At 36.5% G+C, this 18,374-nt stretch overlaps 1 protein-coding gene across 2 annotated transcripts in view; it reads right to left on the bottom strand.

Moving 5' to 3' along the window:
- conv (insulin like growth factor binding protein acid labile subunit convoluted) overlaps positions 1–15,928 on the bottom strand; it is a 32,231-nt gene extending 16,303 nt beyond the window's left edge. Inside the window, exon 1 of one of the 2 annotated variants that reach the window (XM_074116476.1) lies at positions 15,573–15,928. The gene's annotated coding sequence lies outside the window, so the exon portion shown is untranslated. Of the gene's footprint in view, positions 1–14,246; positions 14,991–15,572 lie in introns of those variants that run through there. The other variant, XM_074116477.1, reaches the window with a different exon arrangement.
- Positions 15,929–18,374: the final 2,446 nt, after the last annotated feature.

The raw sequence follows: 18,374 nt of genomic DNA, 5'->3' as shown, positions 1-18,374 counted from the left end.
TATCTTCATCTGTTGTCATTTTTGAAGTGTTTGCATCATTAGATGCATTTAAGAGTAGAAAATGTGCAAACAAAAACAAAAAAATCCATTAAATTACTTAAGCATCATTTCCGGTTGAGCTATTTCCTTCAAACTTGGGATTTCAGTGACCCACTTCCTCAACAGACTGTGAGCAATGGAACCAAGCATTAGGCCGGCTGTCTAAATAAAGTTCATTTCAGGGAGAAGAGTGAGTAAAAAACCCGAAGTTCTATTACAGCTGATAGAAATATTCTATTAAGAAATTGAAACAGCTGATAAAAATAATAGCAAAGAAATAATGCCCCTTACCTGGCACTTGTTACACTGCAGTTTACGTTCCGTTATTCGTTACTATTTCAAACTATTATTATTTTGAATAACATTCTCAGACAAATTGACCGATATGATATATTTAAATTAAAGAGAATTGAATACACAATAGCGACAGACACCCACATCCTATTTGGTGCCTGTTGCTAGTCAAACTGAACCAATCTTTTTGAAAGTGAAAGTTTTACAATTGTTTGCCAGACGCCATGTTTGACAAACTCTGCCTCTAACTTTAGATTTAAATTAACTTAAATTTATAAAGCTTTTTTTTTTAAAAAAAATACGACGATTTGGACATTGTTAAAAATGTTTTTAGAATTAAAAAATATTTATGTAAGTTCTACTGCTTTTTAAAGCCAATGTCTTGCTTAAAGTTTCCAATGGTTGACAACAGAGTGTTCTGGTGTTTGCAAATCATCCGCAGTTGAATTGATTATCGTAAGAATCAAGTTATTCTATTGTTTTGATTAAAAAAAATAAATTTTATATTCTATTTCCATAGTTTTCCACCCGAAGTGCCGATTTTCGGTTAGAGTCCACTTCAGGAATACAGAATTTGGTAAATCCTGACTGGAAAATGGATTTTTACAAATAGATCGGTGAGTATGTCGCTCTGTGGTCAGTATTGCTTAAAAACAAAAATTATTAGATGATTCAAATTGGATAAAAAATGAAATTAATGAGTAACTTTAAACTTTCTAGAGAATACTCACTACTACATCACAGCTTTAATAGTTAATCGAACTATCGCAATCGAGTCGTACGTTCGATATTCAATTGTTACCGGAAATATCCGATTGGGAGTCCTCAGAGTTCGAAACAAACTCTCTGTGTGTGCGTAATGTGTAGTGCCACTAATGTTATACAGTTATGGCGGGTTAAATGGATTTCTAAAATCACAAATTTGAAGAAAATTCAAAGATTGCGCTAATAAATTTCTCTGATCTTCCGTTTTGAACGAAAGATCTATTTTGAAGAGAATCCAGAGGGCTAGGCTTTCTGAGGAGAGAGCTAGTCACTTTGAAGGGAGCAGAGATCATCGCAGAGGAGTGATGCTGTTCAAATGAGTTCAAAGCAGCGTTGGAATGTCACTCATCAGACTGACCAAGATTCCAACCTTCAGCTACGAAATTATGTAAGCGTTTTATAAGGAAATAAATCATTCTCCAATGGCAAAAAATTATTAATTGGCAAAAAAAAAATGTTTCAACTGCAAACTTAAATTCAATGTAGAGTTAAATTATAAGTGATTATATTTAATTGGCTCTTTTTTTTAGTACTTTACCTCGCTCCAATGAAGACTTATCGAAACTTTGGATAAGTCTCCTGTACTTATTTAAGTTAATTACTCTCAATACTGTAAGGAACCTCACATTAGGTTCCAGGGCCCCGGCCTTGGATTTTATTTAATGAGTTAAATATGATAAATGAATAATTAAGTATGTTTGTTAGTCGCCTCCGTCCACGACACCTAATTTGGTAGCTGAATGTAAAGCCTGCGTGAAAAAATAGGCGTTACTTTACTTTTTTTAAACATTGAGATTTGCTTCCAGCAAACTGTGCAAGGACCGTAGGGAGAGGTGAAGTTCAGATCTCCTTTCAGTATAATTCTTACACTAGTGTCCTTGAAGGGCGAAGAGACAGGAAATAACGCTCATTAAGACGCTTTTAGGATTTCGAGATGAAGTGGCCCGAATCGCCGAACTGGATTAGCCAATAGATTATAAAATCTGGAAATGTTTTATTTTTTCTCACTGACGATGCACAAGAAAAGCCACATCATTGGCTAGTAAAGATTACCTTCCTCTCACTCGTCTATGAGAAAGACAAAAGCAGTTTTAAAGATTGTCTTATTTCACTAATAAGAAAGTATGTATTTAAAGTGGATGTAATTGTGTGGTAGATGTACATAGACATGAACTTAGACCTTAAATAGCAGAATGAAGTCATTACTAGACAGCGTTACAAGGCTTCTTTGGCCTCGCACTGGCACCGCCGACTAAATACTATTGGGAACAGGGTCTTGCACACTTCACAATATAAACATGGCTGTGCCAACTTCATGCACTTCCGTCTAGCCAGGCTAGGGGTTAATATTATTATCCGTGATAGGCTTTCCACTGGAGTTGTTCATGTTTTAACGATACTAGATCTCGAAACATTGTTATATGTGTCTGTTTTCTGTGAGCAATTGAGTCTGTTTGAATATGTGTTTACGAGTACATACTGTCTCAAAACAAAAAGTCGCAAACTTCTCCAGATTTCGTGTTGGCATAGCTTGCGCATCAGAAGCTGCAATGCTACTTCAGTTACTAAGGCCTCAAGATGATCTCGAAAATTGGTCCATCGATTTTCTTTGGGTACTGGGGTGGAAGGTTTCCCACTCAGATGTTATTTCCTTGTAATGTACATCATGAAACTCGATAAGCTGAAGTTGAATTAAGTTGGTTATAAAATCAGTAGTTTGGAGTTATTACGTAAGTTAGAATCTTGAGAGTAACAGTAAGATGTGAGTGGCCTCATCAGACTTGTTTTATAATTCAAGTGACCTTGAGATAATCGCTAAATTGATGTCTTGATATTACTTTGGTTCCTTGTTCGCCATCAACTTCAAAATCGAACCGTCCTAGTTTATTTTAAGTTAATGTTCCAAAGTAAATTACTTTTCAAAGTCCTAATGACTGCAAGACATCCTCTTTTTTTTTTACCTCTAAAGGTCAACCCAGAGAGAACATTTACACAAAAGAGGAAATGAAGGTCGCAATGTGGGTGTAATGCGGCAGTGGCACTCCCGTTGGTCCACTATCGATGCCTTGTATCGATTAGATCCAGATATTTACGCAGTATTTTTTATTCATAATTGCGTAGTTTTAAATATAAGGCTTCTTATTTGCACATCTGGTTCTTGGTGTGGCGCTTCGGCGGCTGTGACGTACACAAACTGTTATCTACAAAACTAAATCTCTCTGTACACCATTAAAGAAAAGTCTATTGTGTACAACATCCTGACCAGATGTAGGTATTCTTGCTCCAAGTAACAGGAAGTATTGCAGTTTCGACATTGAATTTCCACTTGGAGTACAAGTTTTGGGGCCTCCAATTAAAGGTAAATATTTACTGTCATTGCTGGCGCTGTCCAGTCCCATTCTATCCTGACTGGTTCCCCAAATTACAGAGCTCGTTAGCCATTCAGTGCCTTTGGTTCGGGCTGATCCTCTTTCAGCTAAAACTATTCCTGTTTGGACTCAACAGAAGCCGAACTGATCACATCACTACGTTAGCTCAGAAGGAAACTGCTCAGAAGAAGAAGTGATGCGTTCATTCTTCCACATAAATATGAAATATCTTCCTTTCTCTTTACAAAACCGGAAGCGGATCATTGATTAATGGTAAATGAGTTTCCTTTTAGAAAGTTCTGGCGGCTTTCTTCGCCTGGTGAACATTGAGAGAAATATGGCGGCAAGATGCCGCGAATAATTCTGTTTTCTGTGCAATATTGTCCAGTGATCTGAAAACATCCTGACTACATTTTGAACATTATAATCTAATTAATTCTACCTCACGGGTCCTCAAGACACTGTACTATTTTTCACTACTTACAGGTGAAAGTAAAACTAGACAATTGATAAAAAGTTTACTCCCAAAATAGAAGGTAACAATGAACTCCAAGGTTTGCAACCTCCATAGTGGGCCAACGTTCCAATCTAGCTACTGGCGCTGCCTAGATAGTTGTATTAGAAATATTTGGTTGATAACGGAATGTCATAACCTGCATACCTGCTAGAGACACACCTCCCGCCCAGTGTTGACTCGTTCTCTAGAACTAGGATATTTTAGGTATGTGACGTGGCAGCATTGTTTAAACAAAAGGCCAACCTGCTCAACGTGCCTAGTTCCAATTTTATTTCATTTCAGAACTTCATTCTGTTTTCACCAATTTTTTTTCTTACATCAATTTAAGTAATTTAAATTTCTACATTTTACTTACTTTTCTAAAACTTTTACTAAAAGAACTTGATAATTCCCGTACTGCACTTGTTCACCTTAATAGAAGCTGTAATGTTGATAGCGTCATGCACAGCTGGGAATAGAACCCCATAAAAATCAATACTTGAACCAAACACTATACTTCGCATTTCCGGCGGATAGATATTCTTACAACAAAGAAGATTGTCATTATATATAACGTCAGTAAATTGGACCGTGCAGTATACTTAAAGTTAGTAGATTACATTTAAAAAGAAAATGATGGAATTGATATCGAAACAATCGTCAAAATTGGAATAGATATTCGATATTTCCTTCAAACCCAGAACAGACAGACTACAAAAAAAAATGCAATAGAGTTCTCCAGGAGTTCTTAATACGGATATTTGCGATGTCGAAGTCGAACTCGATGCTCTTCACGACTGCAGCGCTTTCTCTTGGAATGGATTCACGAGAAAGTAAGGAGATGCAGATCGAGCGTCGAACCACTTTCACCCGGCCATTTTATTCTTCCTTCTTATTTACGAGAACTGTGGAGAATCCTGGCGGTGAAAACTGGACACTTTAATTGCTCCCATGGTGTGATGCTTTTCGATAGAAATTAACGATCATTACACTTCATTTTATATTATATATATTATATCAATATTAAATAATCGATTATCAGGAACAAAAATTCCATTGTGACAGTTTTTTAACAAAGCAACGATGTAACAATGAGCTGCATTGTAGATGGGCAGAATAATAGACGCGTCTAATTTAATGATATCATCAGGGGGCGTCCTGTTCTCTAGTGTCCAGGACTGACGGCAATTTGTAGAAAGTGTTTTTTTATTGTTCGCGCAGAACCTTTGTAGGCTGTTCTCTGGGGATGGAGATCGATTGATTTCCCCAGTCTAATTCACTTACTTGGGAGTTTCTGCTAGTTTTGACTTATGGCATGCAGGCAGTTTAATTAAAATTGTGTTGCGAACATTCACTTGAAACTGTCATTCCGATTAGTTGTTCATGATTTTGTCGGTATAAATCTGCAAGAAGCAATAGCTCAAACTCTGATTCTGCTTGTTGGTATCACTGTCGCTTTGTGTGCTACGGTTTTGGCCATAATCTATCAATTGGAAGTGCTAATTTCCTGTTTGGTTTTTGGTGATTTCCTCTGAAATCTCACCAGCTGATCTCTTTAAATGTTTCCAGCCAAATTCATATCATGTCCTCCACGTGGTGGACTGGAAATAGGTGTGCCAATAAAGTTCTTTTCCAGTAAATTTAATGGCATTAAAATCAGCGAAGTATTAGAGAGAATTACTTAAGTTTAGAGTAGGCTACAATTCCGAGTCCAAAGAAAACCACTTTTTATGTCTAGCGGAATTCCGGAAAGCCTAGTTCTGGAGAAAAAAATTACAAATTCAGCTCGAATGCAGAACGCCACTCAAGTGGATGGGAAATGATATTGAAGAAGTGGTACATATTTCAAGTAGTGATCACTACTGTAACCATGACAGCAATTAACCAGAGCGTTAAAGAAGGACTGTTGCAGGGAAAGAAAGAGTAGGGGGATCAATGCTCTTATTGAATGCTGCTCAAGATAACGAAAACTGCAACAAGAAACTATGTCATAAAACTGCATCAAGTAGTCAAGCACTATTAACAGAACTTACAGAGAAAATAAAAATTCTGTTTGATACATATGGTGGTGCAACTGATTGCAACAACTATCGATTAATATCGACTTTAGCTAGTCGATAAAAACCATCGATTCACAATATCGAAATGTCAAAACTCACTCTGCAGAGAATTAGAATCAGCACTGCCACATACATCTTGCTGTCCGAAATTAGATAATTTATTTTTAACTGGGAAGGGGGCTGCTCACAATTTTTAAAAATAATTTCAACTGGTCAGTTTTTATTACTGCAATTTCTCTCACGAGAAAAATCCAAATATAAAAGTTTTCAGGTCCTCTGAGTCAGAAAACGTGATTTCAAGAAAATTGTCTGTGTGAGAACAAAATGGCTCGAAAATTCAAGATCACAGGAAACTGAAACTTTATAATTGAGCTCTCATTGCGGAAGTTCGTGCTGCCTCGCATGTGTTTCCGGTAATAACATAAATTTGACTCGTACTTCTTCTTACCAGTGAACGAGAAAGTAAAACTAAAACGTAGAAGAAAATTACAAAAACTAAAATTCAGGAATAAATCAATTAATTTTGTAATTAATTAAAAATTTTAATCACGTTTGTAAAATTGATTGCTACACCGTGGATTGTATTAGAATTTATTAGTTGGCAGCGCTTATAGCACAGTTGGTACACTGTAAGAGGAAGTATTGCAACTGCATCAGTTTTCACCGGAAATGCCCCTTTTGAGGGCTTCTGGATAATAAAATTGTTTACCAATTGGTCTGAGTGAGACGTCTTGTCTAGCGGAGAATTTATGTACTATAATTCAAACCGGAAATAGGTGGTTCAAATTTTTAATTTGTTTTAGGCAACAGCATGGGATTCACCGACTACCAAATGAAAATACAAAATTTTTACAAGTTCTTTTCCGCTAGGAGCCGGGGGGACGCTTTCCTCGGAACTACCAGGATGTTAGGAAGAGGTGACTATCTCAGAGTTTGAGCCCAAGGCGGAAGGAAGTCAAGCGAGTTTCCATTTGCAAGGCATTTCAATACTCCTGTCAAATATCACATGGGTAGAAATTTTCCTCATAAAAATGTCTTGGAGATAAAAATAATTAGGTGAACACAAATTTCCTCACTTCGTGGAAAATGTTGTGTTCGGCATTTCCAAAAAATTAATAGAAAAACAATTCTTATCATTAATTAAAGACAATAAATTTTAGTGCACTCAAAAAAAATTTGAGAAGAACCTGTCATCCAAATTGCACACCAATTAGAGAAGTGTTTGTTTACATTGATTGCGTAAACATGACAAGTGTTGTTTTGTGAATGGAAAGTTGGAGAGATGCGTCATCGTCGCCTGGTAAAGGGGGCGTGGCCTAGATGCCTTTTCCTGCGCTAAGTAGAAAAGTAATGTGGCGTGATTGTGCTAAATATAACGGACTAGATGGGCAAAGCCAGGCGACAATTACATGTTCATTTGTTTTATTAAAAACTTAAAAGTATGACGTGATGGTTGTTAGGCGCGCGCGGGTGCTGGGCACGAACTGTTCCTCTGTTCTATCCCCACTATTCCCGAATTTAGTATCAGGTGATGCCGAAAAAGTAGTCAGGCGATTTTTAAAATAGCTCCTAGATTCACTATCTAACAGAGCTAAGTGCAAATATTGCGATCGTTTTAGTTATCGCGTGTCCACGCGGAAATAGACTTTATTAAATCCTCGATAATTGGTGTACACACTCTCACGACTTGTTCTAACCATTCTTAACCGCAGTTTCAAAACCAGACCTGATTAGATGGGCTACTTCCGCCCAGAGCAGCCGTAAAACTAACTTTTCTAAAAAAAATTCTTAAATAGAAGTTGTGGACTCAGCTTCCATTTTGGTAACTAAACTAAATATACGATTTGGTCTTCCTGCGGTTTCTAATTTTCGTACCAGAATGCTCCATTTTTAGCCGACTCTTCAGGACAATTACCGCCGTTGCCAAAGGGCACAAGTATTCCATAATACTGCAACATTGCTGGAAATCTTATTCAAGTCTAAACAAGCCGCTGAATACATTTAGTGTTTTGTTTGAGTAACCTTCTCCCGCTCTTTTTTTGTTTTGTTTTTGTAAACATAACCTAAAAGTGAAATGAACTGGTCACGCACCTGTTCATTATGTTGATAATGTTGGCCAATTAGTGAGATCTAAGTTTGTTATTTCAATTTTGGTTGTTAATTAGTTGTTGGAAAAAAAAAGCTATGCGAGTCAATGAAAAGCGGATATACATATGTCGGTTTCCGAGAGAGAGAGATAATCTATTGAACACGCACATATGATTACTGTGGCTGTGGAAACTGTGGCGGCCGGATGTCCGCTATGTACTCTGCAAGTGCCTCTCTCCGCTGGAGGAACTCCTATTTCTCCCGCTATTTTCTAGCAAACGTGGCGTTAAATATCTCGTTAATGTTCATGTAGGTGCTTTCTATTGCTCATTTCCTTCTCTAGATGATTCTAAGGAAGTGTTTAACTTCAAAACTTGGGGTCAGTGCTTTTATACAAAAGTACAGCTTTGAAGTTGCACCATTACTGTGTGACGTTTCCCTTCTACAATGATCCAAAGTAATTTTATGGAATATTGAATAACAAGTTATCCAACCTCTGAAATAAAGTCAGTTATCAGGAAGTACGACCGAGTGTGAAGCCCTCTAGAGTGCTAATTAAGTACTAATAAGCTTCAATACGATTCATTAAAATGAAAAGAAAATGGGAAGGAAGGCGTCACAGCATCCCTCCTTAAGAAATCAATTTGCAGTAAAAGAATTTAAAAGAAATAGCAAAGGATCTTTAACCGAGAAGGCAGTGTGCGGAAGCCAAACTGATCGCGAGATTCCAATTTCCGCTTAAGTGATTAGAATGGGATTTCAGAAGAAAGTGTAACTAAAAGTGCCAGTTTAAATGAAAACTTCATTGAGGAAATGTTTCAAATGAAAGTTATGGATCCACATGAATGCAATCAGTTTTCCACCTTTAAAGAAAATTGTAACTGAGTTTTTGGGGAAAATTGAAAAACAAAAAACTGGAGAATTGATTGATTCTATGGGCTGTGCCAATAGATCGATTTTGATCATAACCTAGTTTAGCCTGGCGGCACTTTAAGGAAATATCAAACTTATCAAAGTATCTACGATTTTTCATTTTTGAGTTCCGGTGACGTCAGACAGACGCGCACACAAACCAATTGGTAAGCAGGAAGCTATTTAAAAGGTCTTCAAAAAAAAAAATTAAGGGATGAAGAACGCAATTGTAATAAATAAAGAATTTTGACGTAATTTCTTAATAACCAAACATTTTTCCAACCATTTCTTTAATAATACTAAAAATTGAGGAAAACTATGTGAAAGTCTTAGTAAATTTTTCCAGAATTGTCCAATAGTTAAATGGAGGTGATTACCTCAATGCAGATCTCAATTAGTGTCACTCACGATTGTTTACTATTGAAGAAGAAGGTTAGCTAGGAAGGTTATAATGTTTATTTCTTTTGTAGTAGAAAATAGAATCTTTGATTGAGGGAGGGGTTTCTTGGAAGCGCCTTTTGTAATTCAAAATCTCCCCTCCCCACACTCTGAGATGAGCTTTTTGTAACATCTCAAGAGTTCATCCAATCTCAAGCACTATGAACACGCACAATACGCAACTATTTCTAAAGTTGTCAGTCTGTCTGTAATCGGTAATTTCCGGGGTAATGAATCTGATTAATGACGTAATGGGTGCTTACAAATACTCACATGACTTCCTCTTACCTCTATTTACTTATTTTCTTGAAATTTGGGCAAAAAATCATTCATCAAACACTTCCGGTCTACCAAATTTCCGGAAATTAGTATCTTCACACAAATAGTGGATTTCTGGTCAAACCCCGATGATTTCAATGTATTAACTGGTTATTCTAATAAAAATAGTAAGAATGTAATTCGTACAGAAATAGCACGCTAGACGGAAGTTTATTCTCTCAGAACATCCTTGAAGAGGATTTCCCTGGGAATAGAAGCGAATATGGGTGGTTCTTTGATTCTTTAAGAGCTAGCACATGGACCTCCTCGTTACCTGCAGTCCCCCCAGTGACTGGGGCTCCAACCCGTCTCGATATCCCCGCATCATGATCTCCTGCACTCATGCCGAAGTAGTTGTGCACGATTACCAGGATGTTGCGTACGCAAAAAAGATAAACGTTTCGATTGCTTTATCTCTTTTCCGTCAGCAAACAGGGAAAAAACAAATTATTGTAATTTCTGAATAAATATCACTTTTCAGTACTGTGAAACGGACGTTTAGTGCGTCACATATGAGGTAAGAAAGAAAATAAATGCCAGCCGTCACAGAGGAGTTCATTGTTCTTCTTAGCCCACTTACCATCGCTTTCATCGGCCTCCAGCGCACTCTGCAATCACATTCTGCACTTCTTTAAGCAAATGGAAATCTTGCCAATTACTTTAGTTGAATGTCCTCCGTAAGTAGCAGCATGCTTTGTGGCCAGCAAACATGACGCTCTTGGGCTTCGCAGCATTTCAAACTCAAAGCACAAACCCCTATAGATGTTCGTCATTAAAAGGAAAATAACCGTCACACGAGTTGATGGTAGACCCAACACATTTTGGGATCGGGGAACAACTTTATTCAGTAGAGCACCACTTCCGTTTTCTTCAAATTTGGATTAATTCTACGTGCTGTAGAGAAATGGCTCTTCTGAGAGAAGCCTATATTTAATGGAATTTTCACGAACAAAATGTGATAAATAAAAGTAACAGCTCGAGATGTGTATTTAAAACGAGTACCAAGTTATAAAAAAAAAAATCATTGGAACCGTTTTCACGAACCCCCCCCCCCCAAAAGAAAAACCCAAATTTGTGGTACTTCCGGTTTTTGAGAGTTTGATCGCGTCCCGTTAGAGGTGATCCAAAAAAATTATAAAATTTCAACTTCCTTCGTCTTCCAACTAGAGTGAACCTTATTTCGAGTTAAGGACATGTATTTTCCTGCACACTCAAAACCGAAGATCAAATAAAGCTTTGCGTAAGGACAATCGCGAGGTTTTCTTCTTTCCGGTGGCTGGGGGGGGGGGCGATAGAAACGATAAAATCCAACAACAGCAAAAGACCAAAGGAAATGTGTAAATCTGAACTATCTAGTCACCGCTGGCACTCTCCATTCTGTCCGGCTTTCTAAAAACAGTGGCTTCCCCCCACTATCTACATCTAATAGTTCTATCTATAAAATAGACTAGAAAATGCCAACTAAATTTTATAGAATTCCGGTTTTGGAAACGAAATTCTTCTCCATCGTAAAAAAAAACTAAACGTACAGACATAATCGATACATTGTAATTGGAAATTCCAGCGTCATAATTGCTTTATGGCGTGAGTATAGAACGTCAACTCAACTTGAAATCGCTTGTTCTAAATATCGATGAAACTTCAAAAGTTTTTATGAAGAAATTCTCTTCGTGTCAGTTTTTTAAACTTTCTAGTAAAATTTTGAATATTTCCCAGCACGATAACAGGAAATCATGAAGGCGTGACGTCATAGCTCCGCTAGTATCCCTTTAGAATCAAAGAAAGTATCTATCCAAATTGGTGGCACCCCCCAACTTTCGTCTAGGCCTCATTTTAAATAACTCTAACCTTTAGCGACCAAGTCGAAAATTTAAAAAAACCCTATCTCCAGTAAAAGTCGGTTTGGCCACACGCAATTCTTTCTCTTGCACACTATAATGAGAGAAACTCCAACGATAACCGCTTTAATGAGATAAAGGCGAATTGCCACAAAGAGATTTGTGTAGAATTTTCTGTATTTTAAGATTGCTGCTAAACTTTGTATAGTGATTTGATTACTAACACATGAACCTACCACTAATTCTCAAGAATATTTATTCCGGAACATTCTTTTGTCGGCACTTCTCTTCTGTGAGGGTTGTTTTTTTTTTTTAAATGAAATACGACTTTGTTAGTTACAGGAAGTCGTCACAGTGTTCACACCAGTTTTTCTCATTGCGACAACACGCCTGTACATTTTGCACTTTCAATGAAGTGTCTAAATAATCTTAATAACTATTTTACCACTAAGAGAACTCGGCTAGTCTACAGGTAAACATTAAACAGAACCAGTTCACCTTTGTACTATTCTGTTTGTATAAAAGTTCGCAGGGGATTTCCTGAAATAGTTTTTTGCTTTGTTCACGATTTGTTTTTTCTGTGTTTTTTTTTAGATGGAAAACTAAATTGATCCAAGGACATCCGTCTGAAATTACGTCTTTGGAATTTAATTAATTTTGAATTAATCTTGATCACGTAATCGCTGCACAGAAGATTGGAAAGCTGGTGTGAACATTCAGACGGATTCTCCTGATCGCCGATTGCGTAATTAGATCTCCTTGAAATTTGGAATGTTTACTAAAAAAGAAGGTTAGGGATTTCAGGATTACAAATGTGGTTGAAGAAATGGTAACTACGCTTTCAAATTTTGTTTTTTACTTGTAATTCACCAAATCTGGGAATTGGTTAAGACATTGCAACTTAGTAGGGTGTAAAAGTGGGTGATAGACGCTCAAACCGTACTTTACAGAAGGGACTTAATTTCACTTAACTTTTGGAACCCCGTTTGAATGAACTTCAGAGGGCAAAATGTTTACATATAAAAATTAATACCGCTAATAAGTTAGCCAAGTTCAGAGAAAATCGATGGAACCATTTCTGAGATGCTGAAAAATCAATCCAATCAATGGCCATTTCCAGAGTTAAAACAGAAATTTGGAAGTTAAAAGAACAGAGATTTTCGTTTCCATTATTCTGCAGATCACAAGTTTCCTTGGAAAAGAGATCAGCCTAATTATTCGGCCTTGATCAATTACAGTTCTGTCGCCTAACTGTTAGAGAGAGAGGTCGACCATGGGCAGCAATAAGGAACTAACCGGGAGTCCGCGATCGGACAGTAGCGGAGACAATTGCAGAGGTCGTGGCCCCAATGAGGCAATGTCCTCAGAGGTCCGGGTCATAACAGTTACCATTTAGTGCTGACAGTAAATCCAAACATAAAACTTCTGCTAAAACACCTATGAGCGAATAAAAACTAGCCTAGTAGTGGTCACGTGATCAGCTAGTAACACTGGCCAGAACAGGCTAACAGTAAAACAGTTGTAACTACAAACAGACGGACATGCTGTCCAAGGAGAGGGGTGCATGGTTGGAAAGGTCATCCAGATTGTGAAGGCCGTGACAGCTGTTATAGGTTTTACTTTTCTTTGTAACTTCAACACCTCCTTCTGTGACTTACTAATATCACATTTGAGTCATGAGTAATTCTTGCCAATATATACAGTTTGTAACCGGACATTACACTGAAATGCAACCTTACTGGGAGCCTTACCCCAATCCCTCCGTGAGAACTGTCCTAAAACGTACTTTCCAGGATAAATGCTAAAGGAAACAGCAGTAAACCTGAGTGGGCGAAATGTTTGGTCGAAATTGACTGCCCAAAAGCTATTTGCGAGAGAATGTCTATTGAGTGTCGTGGTACTTCCGTTTGATAAATGTTAACCAGCACGAAAGGTTACAATACCCAAGTAGGGCACTTATTGCGAACGATTATAACACAAAGTTTAAAGAGATTCGTTCGAACCATGTTCAAGAAAATCACCAAAGACCGATTCAGTAAATTGGAGCGGTTTTTACAGCCCCGTGTTGGCTGCTAAACCAAATCTTAGCAATATTAATTTCCTACCATTGCGTAAGAGAGTGTTAAAGGAATTCATTAAATTTCCTTAATTAAAAAAAACAATAATTGAATAAAGGAAAATCATGCAGAATTTAAAATTAGACATAAAAACTGCTAAATAAGCGATAAATTACTTTTGCATTCTATGTTTATTTTTCGTACTTCCTTAATTAAATACGACAATTTCAGTAATTATGGAATAAAAGTGATTATATAAGAAAGCCAACCTCATGTATTTAATAAAAGATATGATTGAAGTAAATGTTAATAATGTTAGATTTAATTTTCTTCAAATTCGGTACTTTTTATCAACTGCGGGAGTGTTTAGTGTTTTTCGTTGCAAAAAAAAGTTGGTGGCTATCAATTTTACATTAAATCGATGAAGCCATTTTTCTGAAAGAAAATCTTAAAAAACTGAAAAATCGACCCAGTGTAGTGACACTTACGGTAGACGTTTTTCTTTTTTCTAAAATGTTCTTGCCCGGTTCTATTTGTGGCGTTTAATGTAAATATAAACAATTTTAACTCACTGCGATTTGACTTTTTGAGTTGCTGTCTGCTGACACACCAACCAATTTGGTAAAAAAACCCACTTCATTGGACAGAGAGGACTTCAAAAAAAAAAAAATTTATCCAGTAAAACGAGCAAAATAACAACTTTGACACAATCTCCAGTAGGTTTAACTCAGGTTTCGAATCCTCAGTGGATTCGTTCCAAAGAACCAAATCTGTTCTATAGCCCCAAATGAGTCAGAAGGACTTTAATTTTCTTGCCTACGAATAGATGTTGCCTAGCAACCATCAAAACTCCTCTTGCTTGCTTCGCTTGTTCAAAGATGCCTGCCGGGTAAGGAGCGCCATTTATATCTTAGATCTTCTATTTTTTAAGGCGAATTTTCGTGCCATTATTGCTGTGGACACATTGTGCTGACAAACGAATCATCAGGTATGAATTTTATGGTCTCACACACACTGTTGTGGCGCTGGAAACATTTTAAGGAAAAAACAATAACACAATTCTTAAAAACTTGCGTTCGCTACTTTAAAAAAATAAAATAAATAATGTCAACATATTCACAAAATTTGGTCAGTCAGTTTTGACCCAGAAAAAAATAACTTTTACTGAGTTAGGGGACAATTAACAGGTCGTGTGATAAGAGGTTAGACCCGCCTCCCCGGCGAACTTGCACTTTGAATGAATTACACGTGTACATTTCTTGGTTTAGCTTTCTACATTACGTAGTAAATTGATAAGCGAACATTAATGGAACAGTTATCTTTGTAAAATGAGGAAAAAGAACAACTTGAATTAGATATATAAATAATTATCTGCTACCAAATTGAAAATAAACACAGTTGACTTATTCAACATTTCTCAAAACCATACATCAATTAAGAAAAATAGTAAATAGAAGAACAAGCCTCTCATGTTACCGAAGATCTTTCCTAAAGCGAATGTTCTTAAAGAAATGATTCAGATAAAAGTATGTAAGTTTACAGAAAATTATAAAAAGTGGTTTTTAGAGCAAATCTCGTTTAAAAAAAACAAATCCAAATCGATTCAATCCCATTAATCAGTCGATTATTATCAAAACCTAATTCTACAGATCCTATTGAGAGTGTCGTTTAATACCAAGTTCGAATCCAGTAGATAGTAAGAATCAATATATTTATGAACATCGCCACATGTTAATCTGCAATAAGAAAGAAGTGCTTTGTATAGAGCAACAGAAAATGCTGGCTCGGACGCTGACCACGTTACTATGGCAACCAAGGACGCCACGTGTCCCACGTGTTTTGCGTAACCCTTTATTGTTAAGTCAATTTAAATTTAAATTAAATATTTACAATATTACCTGTATTATTTCCAGATATTTGTGGTTGTTTTCTTGCAAAAGTTTAATTGGTAATTTTCTTCAGACGTCTGATTACCTTTGCTCTCGTATTATTTATTTAATTGGAACTGAAGTATTAATAAATACTAATTGCAATTAAAACAAATTTTTTTTTTTTTAAACTACACACACGTAATCATTTTTTCTTGTATTAAAATACTGGCGAGACGATTCAAATTAATATTTGATTAAGTAATGGAGTCTGAACAATAAACTTAATTGAATTTAAATATCGTATTGACGTAAGGAACGGGAATCCTTAACACTAACACCCTGCATGCAGACGACTCCAGACTAACTGATTTCAATAAAAGTAAGTTTTGAATGAAGAAATACCGGCACTGCAGCAGTGGAGGGGATAGGGCAGGCGTTGGCAGGGGGGGAAGTTATTTCTAAATAGTGTGTTATTGTGATAGTGTGTTAATGTAGTAGAGATAGGCTGCGGATTGTGTGAGTGTGTGTGTGTATGATAACTCATGTACACAATGTTAACTGGCTTTATTTCTCCGCAAGCCGTAGGAGGGGACTTGAGCCAGCCATCCTATTGGCTGAATGTGGCGTGACTGAGTGTGACGTCACTGTAGCCCACCTGGTGGTGTGATCGTGGCTGTGAGAAAGGTGAGCTCTTATCTCCATAGTTGCTCAGCCTCTATTTGCTGCCCTAGGCCCTTTTACCTAGATTCATAGACAAAGAAAGAAAACTAGATTAAAATTAAAAAATAATTGCTTCGTTATTGGCATTATTATTGCCAAAAATAGTCGGAACTCCTTCATATAAAAATAAAATCAGTTGCCGCCATCTAAAAAGGCTGAAGATTGGGCCAATAATGTGCTCATCATTAAAACGCTTATTTAATTGTCATTAATGTTTACTTCCGGTTAGGTTCTAGGTAACAGGACGTTGTGCGATCGCGACAAATGGTCGATATGGTGCATTCCCTCCAAATGTCCTCTTCTTAGTTCTGCCCTGAGTGAAAGCCACAGGAAGCTGATAATCTATTCCGTAGAGCCCCCACCCTGATCGGGGCTGACTGTAACTCGACCATCAATTTAGAACTACCACCACTACGTAAAATAGATTTTTCACTTTTCTGAAAAGATTTGCTGGGAAATAGCTTCAACAATTTTCTAGTATGTTTCATGTCTAAACATGCACATCACTTAACTTTTATTTAAAACATTTTTCTAGGCAGATTTGAATGAGTGAAACTTCTGGTTGTGGAGGGGTGGGATGAGGGGGAGAATAGCGTGCTTTTATTTTGTTTCGAATATTTCGGATATTCTTCCATCTTCAGATCTTTGAATAACCAGATTATTGCACAGAAATTTGTCGTAAGTCACTGGAATGGTGGCGACAATGGACAGAAACTTTATAAGCGGAAATCAAATTATGCAAACTCGATGATTCCATCACCTGAATATGTACGTATGAACATTCGGAAATAATCGCCAAAAACAGATTCTAAAAAAAATATGTTTGAGCGAAAAACCCCCCCCAGAAACCTAAACTGGAAAAGTCGCTTTTCCGGGAAATGGATTTACTTCAAATTTGTGATTCTATAAAATACTTTTAATATTACCTAATGATCCATCTCATTCATTGATCCAAGAGCAGTGGCGTAGCTACAGGGAAGCCACTGGAAGCAACGCTTTCGGGCCCCCTAAAGCCGGGGGCCCCTTTAAAAATGTATTTTGTTTACCATTTATATTATAAAAAAATCATATATTTAATTAACTTTTTTGTTTATAAATATCGTTTAGAAGTATTAAAATATCAAAGATATTCATTTATTTAAAATTAAATTATAACTACAAAAGAACATTATTAAATAATCATCCACGTAACCTCATCTATTGGTTTCTCGTCCTGAAATATTTAGCATTGATTGCTATTGAGAGTAAAGAAGCAAGTCAATTAAACTCGAAGACTCTAATTGACAAATTTGCGGCTGCAAAATCTAAACGAAAAATCATTTAAATAACTTCTTATACTTTGTCTATATTCAAATATGTTTTGTCTTTTATTTGTAATCAGTTTTCTTTAAAATCCTCGTATTTAAATTTAATTTAAAATCCTTAAATATATGTATTAATGTTTCATTTAATATACCTATTTCATTCTCTGCTCTTAAGTTAAAAAATAATTTTCCTTTGTATAAACAGTTAAAATAAAAGAAATAGTAGGGGCGCCGCAGTTAGAATTTGCTTATGGGCCTAAAAAATCTAGTTACGCCACTGTCCAAGAGGGGGAAAAATTATTGCCAGTTTGAGTGCTAATTTTGTTTGTTTTGTTGCCAAGTTTTCGACCGGGGACTAGGTCATCTTCAAGGCTTATTAAGTATTATGTAGTACCAAGGTCAAAAGGTTGGCAATAAAACAAAAAAAAAAAAAATTCTTAAACTGGCAATTATCTTCTTCCCTTAAGAGTTATCACTCTGCAGTAGGTGAAGTGTCTGGTTTTGAAGTGGCACTTTAAGTTTAATATCTCTGAAGATCTAACGATAAACTATTTTACTTGAAAATTCGTGTAGCATACGTAGTTTAAAGAAAACCGTTTGAACCAATTTTAGGAAATCCTCCAAAAAATGAAAAATCCCTTCAATAAAATGGCCAGTTTCGGTTGACGAATTTCCGTTTTGAGCCTCAAAGGAAGTGCCAAGTTTGAGTCAGCTGCTTCTTTTAGTTTTTAAAATAATCTGTATTAACACACAATAGCATTTCGGCCTTGAAACGTCATTGCAATACTACCTCCTACCAAAGGGT

Source organism: Rhodnius prolixus, unplaced genomic scaffold (assembly GCF_049639745.1).
Source record: "Rhodnius prolixus isolate KJV_2025 unplaced genomic scaffold, Rpr scaffold_13, whole genome shotgun sequence".
NCBI classification, from domain to species: domain Eukaryota; kingdom Metazoa; phylum Arthropoda; class Insecta; order Hemiptera; family Reduviidae; genus Rhodnius; species Rhodnius prolixus.
The sequence above is the reverse complement of the archived record's forward strand: the minus strand, read 5'-3'. Positions and strand labels throughout refer to the sequence as shown.